This window comes from Heptranchias perlo, chromosome 13, assembly GCF_035084215.1.
Source record: "Heptranchias perlo isolate sHepPer1 chromosome 13, sHepPer1.hap1, whole genome shotgun sequence".
Classification (NCBI taxonomy): domain Eukaryota; kingdom Metazoa; phylum Chordata; class Chondrichthyes; order Hexanchiformes; family Hexanchidae; genus Heptranchias; species Heptranchias perlo.
The window spans coordinates 17,315,281-17,338,777 of NC_090337.1; the positions used below are offsets into that span (position 1 = coordinate 17,315,281).

The 23,497-nt window shown below is 41.5% G+C and overlaps 1 protein-coding gene across 7 annotated transcripts in view; it reads left to right on the top strand.

Moving 5' to 3' along the window:
- Positions 1-567: 567 nt before the first annotated feature.
- Positions 568-23,497, top strand: part of LOC137331328 (transcription factor Dp-2-like) — a 152,900-nt gene continuing 129,970 nt past the window's right edge. For 3 of the 7 annotated variants that reach the window (XM_067995049.1, XM_067995054.1, XM_067995055.1), the window contains exon 1: positions 568-1,058. The gene's annotated coding sequence lies outside the window, so the exon portion shown is untranslated. Of the gene's footprint in view, positions 1,059-13,121; positions 13,185-13,964; positions 14,120-20,326; positions 20,350-20,541; positions 20,565-23,497 lie in introns of those variants that run through there. The other 4 variants (XM_067995050.1, XM_067995051.1, XM_067995053.1 and 1 more) reach the window with 4 other exon arrangements.

Genomic DNA, 23,497 nt, shown 5'->3' on the forward strand with positions numbered 1-23,497 from the left:
TCCTCCTACCCTCCGTGCCCTGGGGCTGTGCCCTGGGGGATCCTCCTACCCCCCTGTGCCCTGGGGATGCTCTGCCCTGGGGGATCCTCCTACCCCCCCCCCCCCCCGTGCCCTGGGGCTGTGCCCTGGGGGATCCTCCTACCCCCCTGTGCCCTGGGGATGCTCTGCCCTGGGGGATCCTCCTACCCCCCCCCCCCCCTGTGCCCTGGGGGTGCTCTGCCCTGGGGGATCCTCCTACCCCCCCCCCCCCCTGTGCCCTGGGGGATCCTCCTACCCCCCCCCCCCCCCCGTGCCCTGGGGCTGTGCCCTGGGGGATCCTCCTACCCCCCCCCCCCCCTGTGCCCTGGGGGATCCTCCTACCCCCCCCCCCCCCCTGTGCCCTGGGGGTGCCCCCTGCCCCCCTGGCCCGGCGCACGCGCTTCCTTTGTATCCATTCGGGCCGCGCTGTAACCATTTGTTTACAGCACAGCGCGGGCAGCGACCAATGGGAGGGTAGCGCTGAGGCTCGGGCGGCCAATGGCTGGGGTGCCGCCGTGACGCGTGCGGGGCCGGTCCAATGGGGAGCGGGTGCGCGCGGCGGCCGGGAGGCGGGAGCGCGGCGGATTCTCGATCTTGTCACATTGACGGCCCCTCATTTTGTGTTTGTTTTATTTTCTTTTTTTTATTATTTGTAACATTTAGTTGGCGGCTGGTCACTTGTTTACTCGATAACGTTTGGTTGAAGTAGCACCTGAATAATCGGGACCTTATGGAAGGAGTTCCCCCCCCCCCGCGCGAATAATTTGTTTTATTTCTAATTATACAAATGTTAGAAATGAGTGCTTTTAAGAACAAAAGTTTGTTTCTTTTTTGACGTCGTTATTCGACGTTTCCTTTTTGTTCCTTGCCCTTAATCCGGAAATCCCACTAACTGAGGATAAGTGTGGAGTGTCTTGTGTTTTGTTTGGAGGCTCCGTTCTCTCGCTCCTGCTCGGGGTCTGTGGTAGGAGCGGATGACAGATTGTGCCAGCTGACTGCTGCTAACTTCTCGGCGAGTTATTGGAGCAGATAAAAAGATGGTGAGTGGCTGATGCAGTTTATCTGAAGGAGAGCCTGGGCGGGGAGGACGTGCGCACATGAGGATGCATACAGCTTGGAGCAGAGATATGAGCACGCAATCTTTGCAAGGCCGTGGACTTAAAGAAATTGGGATAATTATTAATCTAACTCTTGTTTTTATTTTTTGCTGCTTCCTCCCCCGGTAATGGTCGAAGTGCATTGTTGGACGTGTACATTGCTGGTTTACTCTTGACATTAAATGCACATAAAGTGTCTGTCTCTCTTTCACCTACCCCAGGGTAACAGTTTTTTTGAAAAAATGTGCATTAATTTGCGTGTATTGCTTTTATGGGTAGGGATGTTAAAAGTGTTGACAAGATAGTTGCAGAAATAACTACTGTAACAGCCAACATGAGAGCCTTATATGAGATACTTGAGGTGTCAGTTCTTTAATTGAAGAGGCAGCAGTTTATAACTTCAATTGCCTGTTATTTATAGTTTTAAGTCGTACTGCAACATTAGTGAAATTAATCCTTTTTTAAAAAGGAAAACCTTTTCTGCATTTTGGTCTGCAGTAGAACAGGCTTGTATTAATGGCAATAGATTTTTAAAATTGTATATTAATATTTCAGACCATGGACAACAGCACAATAAAATCTATGGAGCTGCATTCAAAGAATTATGCTAGAAGTGTAATTATTGATTCCCCCCCCCCTCCCCATATAAAACCAATTTCATGGACATATTTATCCATAGTTAGTATATTTGCTGGCAGTTTATGACACAACTTGCTCCTTTTGCTGCCTTTGAAAAATTAAGAAAATGCTTTATTTTAAACTGACCATTGCAAGAATGTGAAATTGATTATCAAATACTTTTGTTCTTTGGCCCCCCTTGTCGCTTGCTTGTGAGTTATCCAGTCTTGCTCACTCTCGGGGAGTCTTATTTTAGAGGGAGGTCATGAGTATCCTCTTGTGGAAATTGACTGGAATCATCCAGCATTTGATATCTAATCAGTTGCTTGTTCTCTCAAAATATTTTAGATCATTCTGAAATAGTACATGCAGAGTAAATTATGAGAGGCTGGAGAGAAGGAGGACATTAAATGTACTTTAATATAATTATTTTACTTTTTGAAAATATTTCAATACAGAATTTAAGTAACATTGTGCCTTTTTGTCTTCAAATGGATCTAGTACATTACAATAAAGTCAAACTACAGGTAAAGTACTAGTTTATTGAGAACGCATTGGAGTTTGAGTGCTGTGGGATTAGGGAAGCATTAGCAATGAGTAAATTTGCAATGATTAAATTCAGCTTTATTTAATTTTTAACCCTAACACCATGGGAAAAAAATGTGGCACAATTAACAGGAATTGTTTAAAATTGTGGTTATATATATGGCAAGGTTAAGTTACTCAATTGAACTCTGAACTTGACAGATGGTAGGAGGAAAGAAGAGAGGTTTGGAGTCTTCAAGAATGCTGCTGGGAGTGGCTTCCACCCACATTTGCATCATTATGGCCAGTGAAGAACTGTCAATTACCATACCTGAACCCAACAGCTGCCATGATTTATGCAGTTGGAGACTTCTTCATCTGATGAGTCAAGGCAGACTGTCCACTAATATTTTTATAATATCACAATGTGACATTGTTGGATGAGCATGGAACTCTGGTCAGTAAATCACACATTAGAAATTACCAGTACAGCAGAGGGAGTACAAATTCATTTGAAACTGGGATTTGCACAAGTTGTAAAGAAGCTGTTTTTTAAAAAAAATCTATCGTCTGAAGCCACACATGAGACTCAGACTTCCTTTCCTGTTCCAATTTTCTCCCTCTCCTTCCCTTGTAGATCCATTGGTGACAGTTGCCCTCTGGTAACTCTCCAAAGTGTTCCTTATTCATACATGAAACTTGACCATGAGTGCAGGCAGGTCATCCAACTGTGAAAGAGTCACAATCACGCCTGATCCTGACTTCTCCTATTGTCCAATAGGCATCACTGTGTAAGGGGTGGGAACATAGGCCAATTTTCTGCTCTCTAACCCAGGGGCTCTGTGCCCATTTGTAATGCCTCTGTTGCTGACCTAGCTGAAATTAGATAACTCAGCATAACTCTATGATTGAACCTGGGACCATTCTCTATCTGGCTCAGAGATGGAGTACCTCTGACCTATCTGAATGGGTATGGTATTGAGGGGCAATAAACTTGGAATTCTGTACAAGGGTATTATTTTTAAAATTTAAATTAGTGTCTCTTATGCTGAGTTTTAGAATAGTTTAATGTGCTGGTTTTCTTAGTGATAGGACTTGGATGTTGTTATCTACTATGGTATACAGTCTTGCATGCTATATTTGAACTTCACTTGATGAGCAACTTCCTGCCCTCAATTTTTTATTTTAAAATTGTGTCTACTGGAAAGTATATACTTACCAGTGTATTATTTTTTATGCTCATAAATGTTTTTCTTTAAAGAATACTCCAGCATAAGGTACTAAAGTGGTCTTGTGAAGATTACCTTTCAAAACATTGCAAGGATATGGCAAATTGACCCACATTCTTTCAAAAAAAAATTAATAAGTAAAACAACCTACTTTTTGTCTGGACCATCTGAGCTTTCGGGAGTGATGGGTACAATAGGGAGAGTATCATATCTTAGAGAGGGTGCAGAAGAGATTTACCAGAATGGTACCAGGGATGAGGGACTTCAGTTATGTGGAAAGACTGGAGAAGCTGGGGTGTTTTCCTTAGAACAGAGAAGGTTAAGGGGAGATTTGATAGAGGTGTTCAAAATCATTAACTGTTTTGATAGAGTAAACAAGGAGAAACTGTTTCCAGTGGCAGAAGAGTCAGTAACCAGAGGACACAGATTTAAGGTGATTGGCAAAAAAACAGAGGCGATATGAGGAAACATTTTTTTAAGCAGTGAGTTGTTACGATCTGGAATGCACTGCCTGAAAGGGTGGTGGATACAGATTCAGTAATAACTTTCAAAAGGGAATTGGATAAATACATGAAGGGTAAAAATTTGCATGGCTATGGGGAGTGGGACTAATTGGATAGCTCTTTCAAAGCATCGGCATAGGCACGATGGGCTGCATGGCGGCCTCCTGTGCTGGACCATACTATGATCGGTATTTTACTGCGTGCTGCCTGCCTGGCAAACTGACTCACTCAGGAGATGGGTTGAAACAAACAGGTACAGTCATCACAATCAACCCACGCACACATGGTGAGAAAGTTGTAGCAGGAACTGGTTCTAAACTTACCAGCTATTTCTGTGTGGCAGTTTGGTGAGATGACTATTAGTGATTGTTTTACCAACAATTTGAAATGAAGGTTATCCAGATATTTATCAAGTGAAACTGGGCATGAGTTTAATACCAACGGAATAGTGGAATGGTGGTTGATTTTGTCTGGATTTTAGGTATCATTAGAATTGTAAAAAGTTTTAAGGTTTTTTAGTTCACCATATGTCACTGGCACTCACTGATAAGAGTGGGTGCACAGGTGTTAATGGCACAGTCAAGGTGCCCACTGTTATTCTTACCAGTCTGATGTCCATGTTGGTGCACTGCATAGAATGCACTCCCAAAGTGATTTGAGCAATGAAACAGATTCATAGTAGGATGGGATGAGCAAGAGGTCTTTAAGGGCACCCCTGTAACTGCAGTAGCTACGTTATTTAGTGTTGTGAAGAAAGTGCTTCATTTGGCTGGTTATATGATTTCACCTTACAGAAAAGACAAGAAATATAGAAGAGAAGGATGATTGGAGACAAGTCTTTCATCCCAGGTGGTGGTAAAGGGTGGAAACAAATGTGAAAATTCAGCCAGAGATCCCTAAATAACATTTTTAGAGCTGTGTATGCACCTTAGAATAAAATCCATGGTGATTTATCTGGCAACAAAGAGGCAAACCAGGCTTATCACACGCACTGTGCATCAAGGACGTTCCAATTAACGATTAGCCTTAAAGAAAGTTGGCTTGGTAGGTACTCTGGAAGTTTGAAAACATAGTTTCAGCTCATTGGTTGATGGGAGGTAGACTGCCAACTGTACTGCTGGTTAGTATACTTCAAACTTCAAAAAGCTAAATGGGTAAACCCAAAGTACATAATCAGTCACCAGCTGCATCATTTTTGCATTCACAATTAGGTGCTGGTAACAGATCATGGGCTGATACAGCCCCCAACAGCTGGTATTTTTTTTCAAAACTTTGTGCATCACAGTTTTTGTGATTGTAAAAGCTAGATTCCAACACAAAATCTTCACTGATCAATTGCACCCCACTAGCTGTTGGATTATGTTTGGAATTACCCACTCTGACCACATAAACTAAAATATCTATTTCCAAATGAAGATGTAATCCTCCTCAGAAACCATTCATTGGCTCCAGATTCACCTGGTTAAACTTATGCTAAGGAAACGTGAGATAGAGCTGATGAAATTGTATGGATTTAACTAACCTTTCCATAGGATACAGCATCAAGGAAGGCACAAGCTTTTGCAGCCTAGATGCATCTTAGGACTGATGTATGATAACATCATGTTTGATGCCTGAGATGCAATCTTAATTGGCTCAACGGAGATGATTTCTGATTGCCATTAGCACTTGAGCTGACTGATGATACTCAGAAGACAGGAAGGTAGTGATGATGTACTTTCATATAGCAAATGAGGTCAGCCAGGATGTTGTAGGTAACAATAACATTTATCAAACTCCAAAGAGACTTGGGGGTCCATGCACATAGATCATTAAAATGTCATGGACAGGTACAGAAAATAATCAAAAAAGCTAATGGAGTGCTGGTCTTTATATCTAGAGGACTAGAATACAAGTAGGTAGAAGTTATGCTACAGCTATACAAAGCCCTGATTAGACCACACCTGGAGTTTAGTTCTGGGCACCGCCCCATAGGAAGGATATATTGGCCTTGGAGGGAGTCCAGCCTAAATTTACTAGAATGATACCTGGACTCCATGGGTTAAATTATGAGGCGAGATTACACAAATTGGGATTGTATTCCCTGGAATTTAGAAGATTAAGGGGTGATTTGATCAAAGTTTTCAAGATATTAAAGGAAACTGATTAGGTAGATAGAGAGAAACTATTTCTGCTGGTTGGGGAGTCTAGGACTAGGACATAGCCTAAAAATTAGTGCCAGGATTTTCAGGAGTGGGGTGGTAGAAGTTTGGAGCTCTCTTCTGCAAATAGCAGTTGATGCTAGCTCAATTGTTAATTTTAAATCTGAGATTGATAGATTTTTGTTAACCTAAGGTTATTAAGGGATCTGGGGCTAAGGCGGGTATATAGAGTTAGGTCACAGATCAGCCATGATCTCATTGAATGGTGGACAGGCTTAAGGGACTAAATGGCCTATGTTCCTATGTTCTTTTAACATGGTGTCATTTTGGCTTAGTTAACATTTTTGCCTCCAAGTGAGAATGTTGAGTTCAAGCCCTACTGTGATCTTGAGTGAATAATCTTGCCTGGTACTTCAGTGTGGAACTGAAGGAATGCTGCATTGTTGGAGGTGCCGTCTTTTGCATGACGTGTCGCACCAAGGGCCAGTTTGCCTATTTGCTGAAGGGCAGAGAGCTTGGCTGGTGCCTTGGCCTCCATACACTCACTTGCAGTTTGTGGACCTTACTATGTGCAAATTGGTTGCTGCATTTACCTACGTGATCTGTTGATTGTGTTCATTGTTGTTTGTGACTCTGATTAGGTGGTTTTGGTGCTCTGATGGAAACTATAGAATTTTAAGATCACAGAAGGATGCCATTCGGCCTGCCGTGTCTGTGCTGGCTCTCTGAAAGAGCTATCCACTTAGTCCTATTCCCCTGCCCTTTCCACATACTGTTTTAAATTTTTCTATCCCAAATATTTATTCACTTCCCTTTTGAAAGCTGTCACAGGGTTTTGCTTCTGCCACTGCTTCTGGTCAGGCCTTTCATGTCGTAACATGTGTGAAAATAAATTTCTTACAACCCTTCCTTTTATTCCTTTGGGTGATAATCTTAATTTACCCCCTTTAGTATTGACTCACTGATCAGTGGAAATAGTTTTGCCAGTTTACCTTTATCAGAAACTCAGAATCTAGATCAGATGTCTTCTTAACCTTCTTTATTCTAATGAAAAGAGCCTTAGTTTCCCTATTTTCTGCTCATGACTAAAGCGCCTCATTCCTGGCATCATCTTAGTTAATCTCTTCTGGACCCTCACCATGGCCTGGATATCCTTCCTAAAGTAGGGCTCCCAGACTGAAGGGATTGGAATAGAGTGTGTGGGGGAACTGAGCCAGGAGCTGAGTGTTGACATACAAGGATGTTGGAGAGGAAAGGAAGGTGGGCAGTAGTTGGTGAGGATGGAGGAAGTAAGCATCGGGTTTTTGTGCAGGATAATAATGACAGTAGTTTTGAAGGGCAGGGAAACAGTACCTGAGGAAAGGGAGCCATTTACTATTCCAGTGAGCATTGGGTTGGGGCAAAGTAGTTGTATGGTCATGAGTTTGGCTGGGATAGGATTCAAAGGCTCAGAATATGGGTTTCATAGAGGAGATGAGCTTTATAAAGGCTGGGGGAGAAGATGGAGATGAAACAAGTAAGTTGTTCACCTGAGGAAGGAGGAAGCCTCCGAAAGCTTGTGAATTTAAAATAAAATTGCTGGACTATAACTTGGTGTTGTAAAATTGTTTACAATTGTCAACCCCAGTCCATCACCGGCATCTCCACATCAAGTAAGTTGTTGAGTAGGTCAACAGTAGTAGCAATGTTATGGCAAGTGGAGGTCCCGAAGAGAGGATGTTGGCAGCTAGGGAGTTTGTGAGGGTGCAACTTTTTCCACGAGCAGAGGGCGAGGATAGTGGGACTGGAGGCAGGCAGGGACATATAGATGTTGAAAGAGATGACGTAATCAGCGATAGCCCTGAACCTCAGAGCCAGCAAGGTCTTATGTGATTGTGAGATTAGTGGAAGTGTTGGTGGAGTTGATGCTGAATGAAAATGGTCCAGCAAAATCAGAGGGACGAGAGGGATAGATGATTAGTTGCTTGATGCAGAAGCTAAGTGAAGAGGAGAGGGAGGAAATGTCTGAGGTCGTTGGGGGACTTGAAAGGGCGGTAGACAGTAAGGACTTTGAAGGAGAGTTGTGAGGGAAGGTCGGAGGATTAAAGGAACACTGTCAGCTGGCTATTTGACTGCAGCTGTCATCACTGCCAGGACCAATTCCGTCCCCACAATGTCACTTTCGAGTGATTGCTGATTTCTCCCATGTCTATACCACTGAGGTGACTGACATCAGCTAGCTCAGCATAGACCAGGATTCGAACTTGAGACCTTCCTGATATGTATTGCTCAGTTGTTCACTGTTTTAATGAGTTGCGCTATTGGAGGATTCACAGTGCAACTCCTTGCGTTGCTATTTTAATCCCCTTAGGGCAATGAAAAACAAAGCAACAAACCAATAGAAAAGGTTAAAATGAGCTGCTAGGAGATTAATATAGAGTTTCAGAGGTTACAAGCATTTAAAAAAGAATCTTTTGGACAATTTGCCAGATTGTGATTTTGTGTTGGGTTCTCCACATGCCAGTGGAATATTAACATATAAACAGTCAAAATGCATTCAGGTGAGAAACACCCCAATTGCGAGTGCCACATGTTAGTAAAGGAAATGTTATTGTTAGATGAAATGAAGTGGGAAAGCCACAGGTTGCACTGGGCTCTGAGTGAATTCTTGTCACGCAATGCAAAATGCACCTGTGTTATTAACTGGGTTTAACTGTTTGTTTGAGAGCTTATGGCACTATAGCATTTAAATATAATGTTTTGACAGTGACTATTGGCAATACAATTAAATAGTGGCGACTGGGGAGAGGTACCAGAGAACGGTTGTCAGCCATGGTATTACATCCCAGCAAAGAGTAAGACAGTCTTGAGGGGAGGGGGGAAATTGTAGAGTAAACTAACAAAAAATATAAAAACAGGTTGTAAGAGCTGCTACAAGTATGTAAGAAGTAAGAGAGTAGCAAAAGTAAACGTAGGTCCCCAGAGGCTGAGACAGGAGAAATTATCATGGGGAATCAGGAAATGGCCAATGCGTTAAACAAATATTTTGTATCTGTCTTCACAATAGAAGACACAAAAAGCATACCAGAAATAGTGGGGAACCCAGAGGCTAATGAGAGTGAGGAACTTAAAATAATTATCAGTAGAGAAAAAGTACTTAAAAAAACTAATGGAACTAAAAGCCGATAAATCCCTTGGACCTGATGGCCTGTATCTGAGAGTTCTAAAAGAGGTGGCTGCAGAGATAGTGGATGCATTGGTTATGATCTTCCAAAGTTCCCTAGATTCTAGAACGGTACCAGCAGATTGGAAGGTAGCAAATGTAACCCCACTATTCAAGGAAGGAGGGAGAGAGAAAACTGAACTACAGGCCAGTTAGCCTGACATCAGTTGCCGGGAAAATGCTGGAATCCATTACTAAGGATGTGGTAACAGGGCACTTAGAACATTATTATATAATTAGGCAGAGTCAACATGGTTTTATGAAAAGGAAATCATGTTTGACAAATTTATTAGAGTTTTTTGAGGATGTAACTAGCAGGGTAGATAAAGGGGAACCAGTGGATGTAGTATATTTGGATTTTCAAAAGGCATTCAGTAAGGTGCCACTTAAAAGGTTGTTACACAAGATAAGGACTCATGGGGTTGGGGGTAACATATTAGCATGGATAGAGGATTGGTTAACAGACAGAGAACAGAGAGTAGGGATAAACGGATCATTTTCAAGTTGGCAGGCTGTAACTAGTGGGCCATCGCAAGGATTGGTGCTTGGGCCTCAGCTATTTACAATCTATATTAATGACTTGGATGAAGGGACCAAGTGTAATGTATCCAAGTTTGCTGACGATACAAAGGTAGGTGGGAAAGTAAGCTGTGAGGAGGACACAAAGAGTCTGCAAAGGAATTAAGACAGGTTAAGTGAGTGGGCAAGAAGGTGGCAGATGGAGTATAATGTGGGGAAATGTGAGGTTATTCACTTTGGTAGGAAGGATAGAAAAACAGATTTTTTTTAAATGGTGAGAAACTATTAAATGTTGGTGTCCAGAGAGACTCGTGTGTCCTGGTACAAGAAACACAAAAAGTTAGCATGCAATTATGAAAGCAAATGGCATGGTGGCCTTTATTGCAAGGGGGTTGGAGTACAAGAAGTCTTGCTACAATTGTACAGGGCTTTGGTGAGACCTCACATGGAGTACTGCATACTGTTTTGGTCTCCTTAGATGCAACAAAGGTTCACTAGATTCATTCCTGGGATGAGAAGGTTGTCCTATGAAGAGAGGTTGAGTAGAATGGGCCTATATTCTCGAGTTTAGAAGAATGAGAGGTAATCTCATTGAAACATTTAAGATTATGAGTGGGCTTGACAGGGTAGATGCTGAGAGGTTGTTTCCCCTGGCTGGAAAGTCTCCTACTAGAGGGCATGGTCACAGGATAAGGGGTCAGTCATTTAAGACTGAGATGAGGAGGAATTTCTTCACTCAGAGGGTTGTGAATCTTTGGAATTCTCTACCCCAGAGAGCTGTGCATGCCGAGTCGTTCAGTATATTCAATGATGAGATGGATTTTTGGACTCTAGGGGAATCAAGGGATATGGGGATCGGGCAGGAAAGTGGAGTTGAGGTTGAAGATCAGCCATGATCAGATTGAATGGTGGAGCAGACTCGAGGGGCTGTATGACCTACTCCTGCTCCTATTTCTTATGTTCTTATGAGAAAATTGATGAGGGAAAAAAACTTAATGCACCATATCAGAATGTGCAGTGGAATGTTGAAATACAGTTGTAGTAAAATGTTGATGCTACAGAATGCTGAACATCCAAACTGCTCAGGAATCTGCTTTTGGTTTGGATTTGGATTTTTCAGGGAAAATAAATGGCGATTTTCATCTCGTGCTGGATCTAAGAGTCCGGAACTTGATATGGAAGAAGTCCAAGATAATAGTACTGTAAATAATTTAGGCAATGTATCGGGGAGACGGGCTGGCAGCTATGGGTCTGTAACTAGGTACAACTGTGAGAAATATGGCACTTGTAGCACTAAAATAAAGTAACGCTTTGACATTGAGTGTTGCCAAAAGAATTTAATAATGACCACTTAGGGGGAATGTTGCCCATTGCCCGTAGAATGGTGCCCCAACAAGGAGTCAGCACATTCAGGAGAGATGGGGAAGGGAAAATACAGTGATTTAAGAGCCCTTCAGAAGGCATCAAGATGGATTGCTACCAATACAAGTTGCTCGATTACGCACTTTGGGTACAGCGCTATTCTAGGGAGCGTCGTAGGAAGTGTTATATGTAAAGTGCCTTGCATGAGCAAAGATATCAAGGGGGTGGAGAGGGTGCAGAAAAGACTCACTAAGATGATACCAAGGATGAAAGAATGTTGTAATATGGAGAGACTAGAGAAACTGGAGTCTTTTTCATTAGAATAAAGAAAGTTAAGAGGACATCTGATAGAGTTGCTTATTATCATGAAGGGTTTTGATGGGGTAAGTAAAAGGATTTCGACAGGCTGGTGAGTTGGTAACTAGAAGGAATATTTTAAAGTTAATTACTAAAAGAAATGAAGGGAGAGGTTAAGAGAACTCTTTCCTAAGAGCAGAGAAGGTTAAGATGACATTTGATAGATGTGTTCAAAATCATGAAGGGTTTAGATAAAGAGAAACTGTTCCCATAGGTGGAGGGGTCGAGAACCAGAGGACACAGATTTAAGGTGATTGGCAAAAGAACCAAAGGCGACATGAGGAAAACCTTTTTTACGCAGCAAGTGGTTATGATCTGGAATGCGCTGCCCGAAAGGGTGATGGGAGCAGATTCAATCGTGGATTTCGAAAAGGAATTGGATAAATACTTGAAGGGGAAACATTTGCAGGGCTACGGGGAAAGACCGAGGGAATGGGACCAACTGAATTGCTCTTACAAAGAGCCGGCATAGGCTTGATGGGCTGAACGGCCTCCTTCTGCGCAGTAACCATTCTATGATTCAACCGTTCTATGATTCCACCATTCTGTGATTTTCACAGATGGTTGTTGGAACATGGAATCCCTAACCAGAAACAAAGGTAGGAGCAGAAACCATAATAGCTTTTAAGAGAAGTGGATAAATATTTGAAAAACAAAAATTTAAAAAGGTATGGGAACAGGGCAGGGGACTGAGACTGACTGGATTGCTCTTTCAGAGCTCTAGTACAGACATGATTGATCAAGTGGCCTCGTTCTGTGCTATATACACACACTACTACACCTCCATAATCAGTTGTGTTCAGCGGTAGTCAGACATTCCGGTAAGGTGCACATTGCTTAGTTCAATCGAATGTAGCTATGTCATTACCAATTGTAATGCTTATTCCGTTGTTAAATTTGGCTAATTGAATTTGATCAATAGCAGACCTTCCACCGAATAGCAATTTTAATGAGGTACTCAGGTTAACCCAGTGTTGTCCAATACGTTAGCCACTAGCCACATTTGGCTAATTGGGAATTCAGATGTGGATAATTGCAGTTCTCATTAGTAAACAAAGACTGAGTAATAGACACAGTCAAAAGCAAAATACTGCGGATGCTGGAAATCTGAAATAAAAATAGAAAATGCTGGAGAAGCTCAGCAAGTCAGGCAGCATCTGTGGAGAAAGAAACAGAGTTAACGTTTCAGGTCAAAGACCTTTCGTCAGAACTGGAAGATGTTAAAAGAGTTAAAGTTTTTGAGCGAGTACAGAGCCAGGGGAAGGGGGGGGGAGGAAAGAACAAAATGGAAGGTCTGTGATAGGGTAGAGGGCACGAGTGATTAAATGACAAAGGGGATGATGGTGCAAGGCAAGGAAGGTGATAATGGGACAGGTTAAGAAACAAAAGATTGCTCAGGAATAGCTGTAAATGGCAGCAGCAGAACCATTACCAGCACTAGCTGACTTTCCCTGGCTCTGTACTTGCTCAAAAACTTTAACTCTTTTAACATCTTCCAGATCTGATGAAAGGTCTTCGACCTGAAATGTTAACTCTTTCTTTCTCCACAGATGCTGCCTGACTTGCTGAGCTTCTCCAGCATTTTCTGTTTCTATAATAGACGCAGTCGTTGGGTATGTGATCTCAATACCCTCATTTACACGGCGTATGCATGTGTACTTCAACCTTTTTGTGTGTTTGTTGGCAAAATAGTAAGACAAAAAGCAGAGTGTGCAAGTGTCTTTTGATCGTTGTGAGTGCTTTTCATCCCTAGTTCTGGAATGGTGGTAGATGTTTGTTTAGTAAATGTAGATACATGAAGTATATTTACTTGTATTATGTGAATGTATGTAAGGCGCTTTCTACTAAAATCAGTGCTTGTGGCTAAAATGGTGTCGCCGTAGCCACGCTTGTGGCTAATTTGCAATTTCTGTTGGACAACACTGACGAGCCCCTTTAACTGCAAGCACCACATTTTGATGACCATTTAAAATTGAAAAACAATGGAAAATATGCTGTAAATTTTGGAGCCAATTGAAAAGAGCAGCACATCCAAAATATGAGCGTGCTCTATCAAGGGAGAGCTGTATTGCTAACTGCCTGATCACATAAATCAGGAAATTATTGGGACTGTCGACCAAGCTTGGACTCTGCCCCATTTTACAGAAATCACATACCTGTGAGTTTTATTTTCACTCTTCCCTAACTTTAGAGGCTGAACATCCTGAAAGATATGTTTTTCCATCATCCTGGATCAGAGGCCACAATCCTAATATACATGTAATTAATTTATTCCTATAATTGCATATGTTAAGTCTAGATGTTAACTACTGTGTTTATAAATAAGAGACGACTACTTATTATTTTGTTGAGTTAAGAAATGTTCTTATTCTTCCTTGACCTGACCCTGGAAGCATCCAGCGGGGTTCAATTGCTGCAGTTAAGTGCCAACTCTTCTTGAAGACAATGTGGTCACTCCAAGATGCATGAAGAAGGCATCATTGCAGTTGCAGAGGAAAGCCAAGACTCAAAATATCAGTTTTCATGAATCTGTACCAAAAGGCCACAGGTATTCCTCTTAATTCAAAACCGGTTAATTCGAATTAATTGGATAATCTGATTTTTTTTTTCTTGCATAAACGACTTTCGAATTATGAGGGATAGACTCTTTATGCTTCATTTAAAACAAATTGAATAGGTATTTGAAAAGGAAGAATATAAAATAATACAGAGAAAGGGTAGGAAATGAGATTAGAATGGGTAGCCCTAGTTGAAGAGCTAAGACTGACACAGGTGCGATCAGCTGAATGGTTGCCTCCTGTGCTGTACGTTCTATGGTTTTGTAGATTTTTTTTTGAAAGGACAAAATAGAAAAGTACACTGCAGAAAAAACACTCCCACAAACTTTTATCTTTAAGATTATCTTTACTTTAAAACTCTTTTCCAGCATCAACATATAAGCTAATATTATGTAAGAAAACCTTTACATTAAAAATACAGAATTTTGTACTTTTTCTATTTAAAAAAAATCCCCTTCTGTCAAGTAGTGTGCCAGTCCCTTACTTGGCATTAAAGGTTTTTTGAACAATTACTTTGAGGGAAGACAAGTAAAGAAAGAAAACTTGGGGTTTGTGAATGAGCCAAGTGGAAGTTGGGTCTGAGAGCCCAATAATGGCATGAGAAGGCTCCAACTAAGAAGAGCACAGTGGAGTTTCTAATACTGGTTTGTTACCTTTAATACTGTGAAAGGTGGTTGACACCAGCAGTTTGGAGGGATGTCTTTTAAATATTATATAGCCCCTGAAACTTGAACAAGAATAGCACTTGAACAAGAATAGCAGATGAACACAGCCAAATATGAGCTGGGGCTTATGGCAAACTTTAAAGCAGTAAGTATGGTGTGATGGATTGAGTGACAGAAAAAAATGGTGGTTAGTGGTTGCTTTAATAGATTAGCGGTGTTTGATGGGAGACTTTAAGATGGCACCTGTTTGACATGCTTTAGATAATAGCAGTTGCCGCCCTGTTAGTCAAACATCTGGCTACTAACAAGATTGACTCTTATGGTGAGGAGGAGGAGGATGAAAGATGTTCAAGGCAGGTTGGGCTAATGATCTGTATTGTGGGGTCCTACTGGGCAGGCTTGATTCATTTCCTGTTGGGCTTAGGCCCACAGCATAAAGCTACCCTTAATTTAGCGTCAATTGACAATGAAATAGCACTATCACTCCGAGAACACAGGCTGGCCACTTGGGGTGTAGGAAATAGGAACAGGAGTAGGCCATTAAGCCCCTCGAGCCTGTTCCGCCATTCATTGAGATCATGGCTGATCTGTATCTTAACTCCATCCACCCATCTGGGCTCCATATCCCCTAATACCCTTGGCTAGCAAAAAAATCTATCGATCTCAGATTTAAAATTATTAATTGAGCGAGCATCTACTGCTTTTTGTGGGAGAGAATTCCACATTTCTACCACCTTTTACGTGAAGAAGTATTTCCTAACTTCTCTCCTGAATGTTTTGGCTCTGATTTTAAGGTTATGTCCCCTTGGCCTAGACTCCCCCACCAGCGGAAAAAGTTTCTTTCTATCTACCCTATCAAAGCCTTAGTCAAATCACCCCTTAATTGTCTATATTCCAGGGAATACAAGCCTAGTTTATGTTTTCTCTCCTCGTAATTTAACCCTTGAAGGCCTGGTAACATTTTGGTGAATCTGAGCTGCACTCATCGCAAGGCCAATATATCTTTCGTAAGGTGCGGTGCCCAGAATTGTACACAGTACTCCAGATGTGGTCTAATCAGGGCTTTGTACGTCTGTAGCAAAACCTCCTCCCTTTTATATTCTAGCCCTCCAGATATAAAGGCTGATATTCCATTAGGCTTTTTGATTATTTTTTGTACCTGACCACTGCATTTTAGTGATCTGTGCACATGGACCCCTAAATCTCTTTGGGCCTCTACTGTTCCTAGGTTTTCACCATTTAAAAAATTCTCGGATTTATCCTTTTTTGGTCCAAAATGGATGACCTCACACTTAACTGCATTGAAATTCATCTGCCACAGTTTTGCCCACTCACTTAATCTATCAATGTCTCTGTGATTTTATGTTCCCACCTACACTACTTACTATGCCACCTATCTTTGTGTCATCAGCAAACTTGGATATATGGCCCTCTATTGTGTTATCTAAGTCATTCATCAGTATAGTGAATAGTTGAGGCCCCAGCACAGATCCTTGAGGGACACCACTAGTCACTTCCTTCCAATTTGAGTACCTGCCCATTGTCCCTACTCTCTGTCTTCTAATGCCTAACCAATCTCCTAATCAGGTCAATAATTTGTCTTCAATTCCATGAGCTTTAATTTTAGCTAACAGTGTCTTATGTGGAACCTTATCAAATGCCTTCTGGATGTCCATATAAACTGCATCCATAGACATTCCTGTCAACTATTTTAGTTACTTCCTCAAAGAAATCAATTAGATTCGTTAGATATGACCTATCCTTTACAAATCCATGTTGGCTCCCTCTAATCAGCTTAACTTTCTCTAAATACACAGTCAGTTTGTCCTTAATTATAATTTCCTGGTTTCTCTCTCTCTCACCTTTCTTAAATAATGAGGATACATTTCCAATTTTCCACTCTAAAAGGACAATTCCTGAATCAAGAGAGCTTCAGAAGATTATGGCTAATGCACCTGCAATTTCTTCACCTACTTTCTTTTAAAACCCTGAGGTGGAAACTATCAGGTCCTGGGGATTTGTCAGTCGTAGGGCCATTATTTTTTCTAATACTGTTTTCTTGCTTACGTTAACTTTAGTGAGTTCCAGTCCTTGATTCATTATTAGTTTCCCTGGAATGTCAGGTATGTTATCCTCCTTCCTCTAATGTGATGACTGACACAAAGTAATTATTCAACAAGTCTGCCATTTCCTTATTTTCATTTGCAATATTACCCGCATCTGATTTTAAAGGGCCCACATTACCCTGATTACCCTTTTTCTTCTAATATTATTGTAAGAACTTTTTGAGTTAATCTTGATATCCCTCGCAAGTTTCTTTTCATATTCCCTTTTTGTAGCTCTTACTATTTTTTTTGTCTTCCTTTGCTGTTCTTTATATCTCACAGTCCCCTGGATCTATACTATTCTTTGCACTTTTGTATGCTCTTTCCTTCAGTTACATGTTATCTCCCGCCTGTTGTCGACCGTGGCTGTCTTATTTGGTAGGTAGAGCTCTTGCCCCTTAGGGGCATATACTGGCCTTGTATTAAGCTAAATTCTTTTTTGAACACCACCTACTGTTCATCTGTAGTTTTACCTGATAACACTTTTGACCAGTTTGCTGTCATCAGTCTCTGTCTCATCCCGTTAAAGTCAGTCCTGGCAAAACCTAGAATCTTAGTAACTGTGTTGCGTTTCTTCTTTTCAAACCTAACTGAATTTGATCATATTATGGTCACTGTTAGATAAATATTCCCTTACTGTTAGATTAATAACTAAGTCTGGCTCACTACTCATTACTAAATCTAGTATGGCCTGCCCTTCTGTTAGTTCTAGAACACATGGCTCCAGAAAATTATCTTGAATGCACTCAAGAAATTCACTAGCTTTCTGACTTGAGCTACTCTGCTGTTCCCAATCTATATGAAAATTAAAGTCTCCCATTAAAACAACTCTGTTTTGTTATAAGCCTCTCTAATCTCTGAATTAATACATTCTGTCACTTCATTGCTGCTATCAGGAGGCCTGTAGACAACTCCCATCACAGTTTTGAGTCCTCTCTTATTCCACAATTCTAACCATAGAGTCTCCACTGATTGCTTTCCCTTACCTTTAACCTCTCTTACAACATTGTAAGATGTAAAAGAGTAATAGTATTTTTAATCAATAAGGCTATCCCTTCTCCTCTTCCAATTTCCCTGTCCTTTCTAAAGACCTTATAACCTGGAATATTTAACTCCCAATCATGACCAGCTTGCAGCTATGTCTCAGTAATGGCCACCATGTCATAGCCTCTAAGCTGTATTTGAGTCTCTAATTTGCTTATTATACTTCGTGCGTTAGTATGGAAATGGAAAATGTCAACTGGTGTGCAGTAAGGGGTGATGTTCTGAGATTGAGGCTGAGGTACATTGTTGGGACAGAATAGGGAGCTCTTAAAAAATGAGTAGTTAACTAGATTACTTCAATATAACAAGTTAGTTACTGAAGGTGGGATATTTCTACCTATAGTGTAATGTATTCCAAGTAGGTGAGTGAGATGAAATGTTATCTGATGCCTTTCTAGGTCGGGTTATAGTATCTAGTGAGCAGCGTATGAAGCTTGTGCTTAGGCACCTCAGCTGAATGAAGAAGAGCTGAGATTGCAAGTGCCAAAGCACCAGCTATCCTCTGCTCATTAGGTACTATAAACCTACTTAGAAAAGCAGCTGAGCAAAGAATCCATATGGGGGGCAGACTCGACCTTTCAATTTTGACCATCATCTTAAAGAAGCAGATTTGTGGTCGCTGCAGAGAACATTACAAGCAGCTTCACGTATTCCTGCTTGGCACAGCTCAGATCAGGAATTGAGCAACTCGCCTGGCTGAGGAGCACACAGGCAGAAAATAAATTAAACAGTTAAAATTTGGGAGGGATGGAAAATAAGAACGGTGAAGCAGACAGTTTCTTAGAACAAGGGAAATCTCGAATGCAGATCAACCTGAACAGTTCCCTCTGCATGCTGTTACTATTTAGTTCTGATGTGGAGATGCCGGTGATGGACTGGGGTTGACAAATGTAAGGAATCTTACAATCACAAGCTTTCGGAGGCTTTCTCCTTCGTCAGGTGAGTGTGGGATTCCATGGAAGGTTACTGTATTTATAGTCCGAGAACATACCTGATGATTACAGATAATCTTTCCAACTGCCCGTTGTCAAGGCAATCAAAGTGTTCAGACAGAGAGTTGTTACCTACAGGACCACCGAATATACAAACGGCCAGAACAAAAGACACAGAGAGAGAGAGAAACATCCGAAAGGAAGAGAAAGACAGAGAATGACCCATTGTATTAAAAACAGATTACTTTTTTTCGCTGGTGGGGTTACGTGACATGAACCCAAGATCCCGGTTGAAGCCGTCCTCATGGGTGCGGAACTTGGCTATCAATTTCTGTTCGATTTTGCGTTGTCGTGTGTCTCGAAGGCCGCCTTGGAGAACGCTTACCCGAAGATCGGTGGCTGAATGTCCTTGACTGCTGAAGTGTTCCCCGACTGGGAGGGAACCCTCCTGCCTGGCAGTCCTCCCTCCTCCCTCCCAGTCGGGGAACACTTCAGCACTCAAGGACATTCAGCCTCCAATCTTTGGGTAAGCGTTCTCCAAGGCGGCCTTCGAGACACACGACAACGCAAAATCGTCGAGCAGAAATTGATAGCCAAGTTCCGCACCCATGAGGACGGCCTCAACCGGGACCTTGGGTTCATGTCACGCTCCACGTAACCCCACCAGCGGAAAAAAAGTTATCTGTTTTTAATACAATGGGTCATTCTCTGTCTTTCTCTTCCTTTCGGATGTTTCTCTCTCTCTCTCTCTGTCTTTTGTTCTGGCCGTTTGTATATTCGGTGGTCCTGTAGGTAACATCTCTCTGTCTGAACACTTTGATTGCCTTGACAACGGGCAGTTGGAAAGATTATCTGTAATCATCAGGTATTGTTCTCTGACTATAAATGCGGTAACCTTCCATGGAATCCCACACTCACCTGACGAAGGAGAAAGCCTCCGAAAGCTTGTGATTTTCAAATAGAACAGTTGGACTATAGCCTGGTGTTGTAAGATTCCTTACTATTTAGTTCAGGAGTGGATAAAGTCATATGCTTGATATCTTGCTCAGGGAAATACTTGAATGGGATTTGGAGTGGAGGGGAGTGGGGGAGGAAGAAAAGTTAATTTAGTATGTTATACTGAATTTAGAATTTGTGACCCATATAAAGATATTTTGTATTAATATCCCAAATTCTACTTTGCTTTTTCTTTTAAGCTCTCTATATGCTCAAGAAATACAATTCCTGACCTTCATACTTAAAGTACATTAATAGTGAAAGTATATCACTGATGATTCATTTCCTGTTCCTCTAAGCCCTCATTTTCCTTGCACATACACCAGATGCTACTTTGTTTTAGATGTTAAAAATTAGTGTAGGGAATGCAGCTTTACTTTAAAAGAGAAGTGGAAAACAGCCAGTTGTGTAAATCTGTCAAGAGAAGTACTGAACTGGAAGTGCATTCTGTAATCACTAACAACTGTTGCAGTGGAATGTGAGTTGGGCCGTAAGAGGACACAGTCCAAATTTTTTGCTTCTTGCTTTGAGAAAGAAAAAAAAAATTCTTGGGGTGTGAATAAAGCTATGCTGAGATCATTGGAAGCTGATATGTATGTGCTTTGTTCAGTGGTGGGATTGAGGCAAAGGCACTAGCTTAATGAGTAATGACAACAGGTGGCAATGTCTGCTGTCAAAAACTTGAGAGAAAAGGTAATGAACATCAGGAGTTCCATACTTGTGTGTATTTTATTTTGTGATAAGACCAGCCCTTTTATAGTAAATGAACTGTTTTCTTTTAAAAAAAATATCAAGTGTGCTGATGTGGACATTTTAAACCTGCAGCACTTCCTTTATTGGCACTTTGTAAGAACCAGTGTTTCTGAGCACTGAACTTGCTTCTAAACGCTTTCAGTTTACAGCAACTTGTTGCAGGTCGCAGTGTCAGTGAAAAATATCTCTTATTGCGCACTGATTAATGCCCAAGCGTACAAGTGCAAGGAATGCATCCTGTAGCATTTACTGCTGTATATTGGCGATTGAACAGTTGTTAAGAAGATTGTGTCGGTGGTGAGGGGGAAGAGAAAATTAGATAACCTTTGACAGGCAACCTTCTCTAGACCTCTGGTGCTCATGAATGTGTCATTGCGAAATATCCAAGAACGTCATGAGTTAACTTTCCCTCTAATCTATTTCTACTCTTATTTTCTGTGGAGAATCAGCTTTTTGGTGTAAATCTGCCTGACACCTGTTATTTGTGGCCCAGTGCACTGGTTCACTAAAGTGCAATGTACTGCTAGGCTGCTCCTTTTACCATGCAGGCACAGTATGTGTGGTGGTGCTATGATATATTATACACCATCAACCCTAGTTATTGAAAACCCATGGGATAAACGGAATTAGATTTCTTGTCTGCTCACCTCCTACCTTTTCTAGTAGAAGGATAAAATTGAAGTGTCAGTTTGTTTACTGGCTACAACTTGGCTTCTGCTGAATCTGTTACAAAGGAAAGCTTGTAATAAGAGTTTAAATAGTGTAATTTGCTTGTGTTTACTAACTGTGACTAAGTTTTGCTGGGGGACGGGAGGAGGTCATTAGGGAAAGATACAGCACTACTCTGGTAGATTCCCTTTCTTCCCCTACGCCCCAGTGATGAGATGCAATCACCCCCTGTGGATTTTCAGCCCAGTAATTTTGATTGGCTTTTTGTTGGACTGCATTCTGTACAGCAAATGTCACATTAAAGACCACTGATGCAAACTAATAATGCAAGCCTGTATTAGAATCATTGATTTGTAAATCAACATTCATTATTGAGGCCACTTTCTACAGAAGGCCAGGCCTCATATTCCAGCTTCATTGACCATCTGCTCATTTTTTTTTCTGATTCAGGAGAGATAATGGCAGATGGTGAGGTCAGAAAGTTCATGTTCCTTGGTTACACAGTGTGTGCTGTTCATAAAAATGTGTGGTGGTTGTCTATTGCTCCCAGCATCTCATGAGGTTATGAGAACAGCAGTGATTTGTGCGCTGTCTGCTCCAGATAGAATATTCCGGGTCAGTGGCAATAACTCATTTTATTTGCTAATAACCCATCATAATAAGAACCATAGCGTAATGAATGAATGTCGGCTGCGCACTCAATATTGAACAATACTTGGTGCAAAATGAGCTTTGTTTTCCATTTGAGGTTCTACATACTGTATCGAGTGGCTCAGCGACATTTGTTGTAACTTTTTAAATAAAGTTACACGCAGCTTTAGTACCATGTCTCTGGCTATATCATTTTTATTGTACTCTGTGACTGAAGCAGAATGATGTAAATGTTTAAGCTAAATCCGCCTAGCACTATAACAATTCTCAGTTGCATTGCCGGCCTACTGTTTGAGATGTCGACTGGTGCATTAATGTTCCATAAAGGAGGGGGAAGAAGAGTAGTAGTTGGTTTTCTTCTTTCTCTCCTTCCCACAGAGTGGGGCTCTCGTGGTTGGGAATGAGGGAAGGGGAGGACCATTGAATCAAACCTTTCTCCTCATCCCGCATGATTGCCAGTCACTGGTACAGGGAGAACACTGGTGCGATAATCAGCAGGAGGTGTTACGGAGCTGTATAAATTTAGCATCAGATGTGTCCAATTCAATGTCATCTTGTACTGTTTTATTAAAAATAGTTTATGCTTCAGTTGGCAAGGATAGAATTGTGCAGTTGAAGTGCGTAAGATGAATTGGAGTTGTGATGTACAAGATGCACAAAGCTATTGCAAAGCTTTTTTTAAAGTTGAGAAATCATGCTGAAGGGCAAGAATCACAGTGCAGGATTAAACCAAGAAGACTAAGTAAATCAGAAAATAGTGATTGGTAACTCCAAGCTTGGGATGTGAGACCCTGGAAATTGTTAGAGAAACGTGCACTGCTCTATAGCTTAAAGGTCCTGTAAAGAATGAGTTAGAATAGATAACTGAGATGAATCATGTTTTCAACAGGATGGGAATGTAGGGAGGAGGAAGAGCTTGTAGGACAGTGTATGTGACGCTTACAAAAAATGAGAGGAAAATTCAGAGGAGCATTGATCATATAAGTATCGATAGAATTGAGAAAGACGAGAAAGGTTTTGACAGAGATAGGTTGGAGGCTAGAGGTGAGAGAGGGAATACCTATTAGACAAGGATGCGAGAGAGATGCTAGAAGAGCCTCCCAGGATATGTTCAAGCCAGTGGAAAATTGCTCTGCTGCATCCTCACCACTCTCTTCTTTCCACCTCCCCCTCCCCCAATTCCTAGTGGGTGGACCTTGTGGCCTAAAAAGCACTTGCATTCTAGAAAAAAGAATCCCCTTCAGGCAGCCTGGTGGGTGCCTTCTTCCACCAGGCTTGCTGCACAAAGTCTCCGTTTATTATCTGGTGCAACTCACTGAGGCCCATATCTAGATGACTCTGGGACTGGAAATACAACTGGAGTCATGGCATCACCAAGGCAGACGGAAGTTTTCTCCATATGATGGTGACTTGTGTATGGTGCCGAAGCTGTCAAATGTTGGAAGTGAAAAGTGCCAGACCATATTTTACAAGCATTTGGGGCCACAGAAACCCTTCAGATAATAGAGCGAGGGAAAAAAAACACAAAGTCTTAGCTGAGACATTGGAAATCT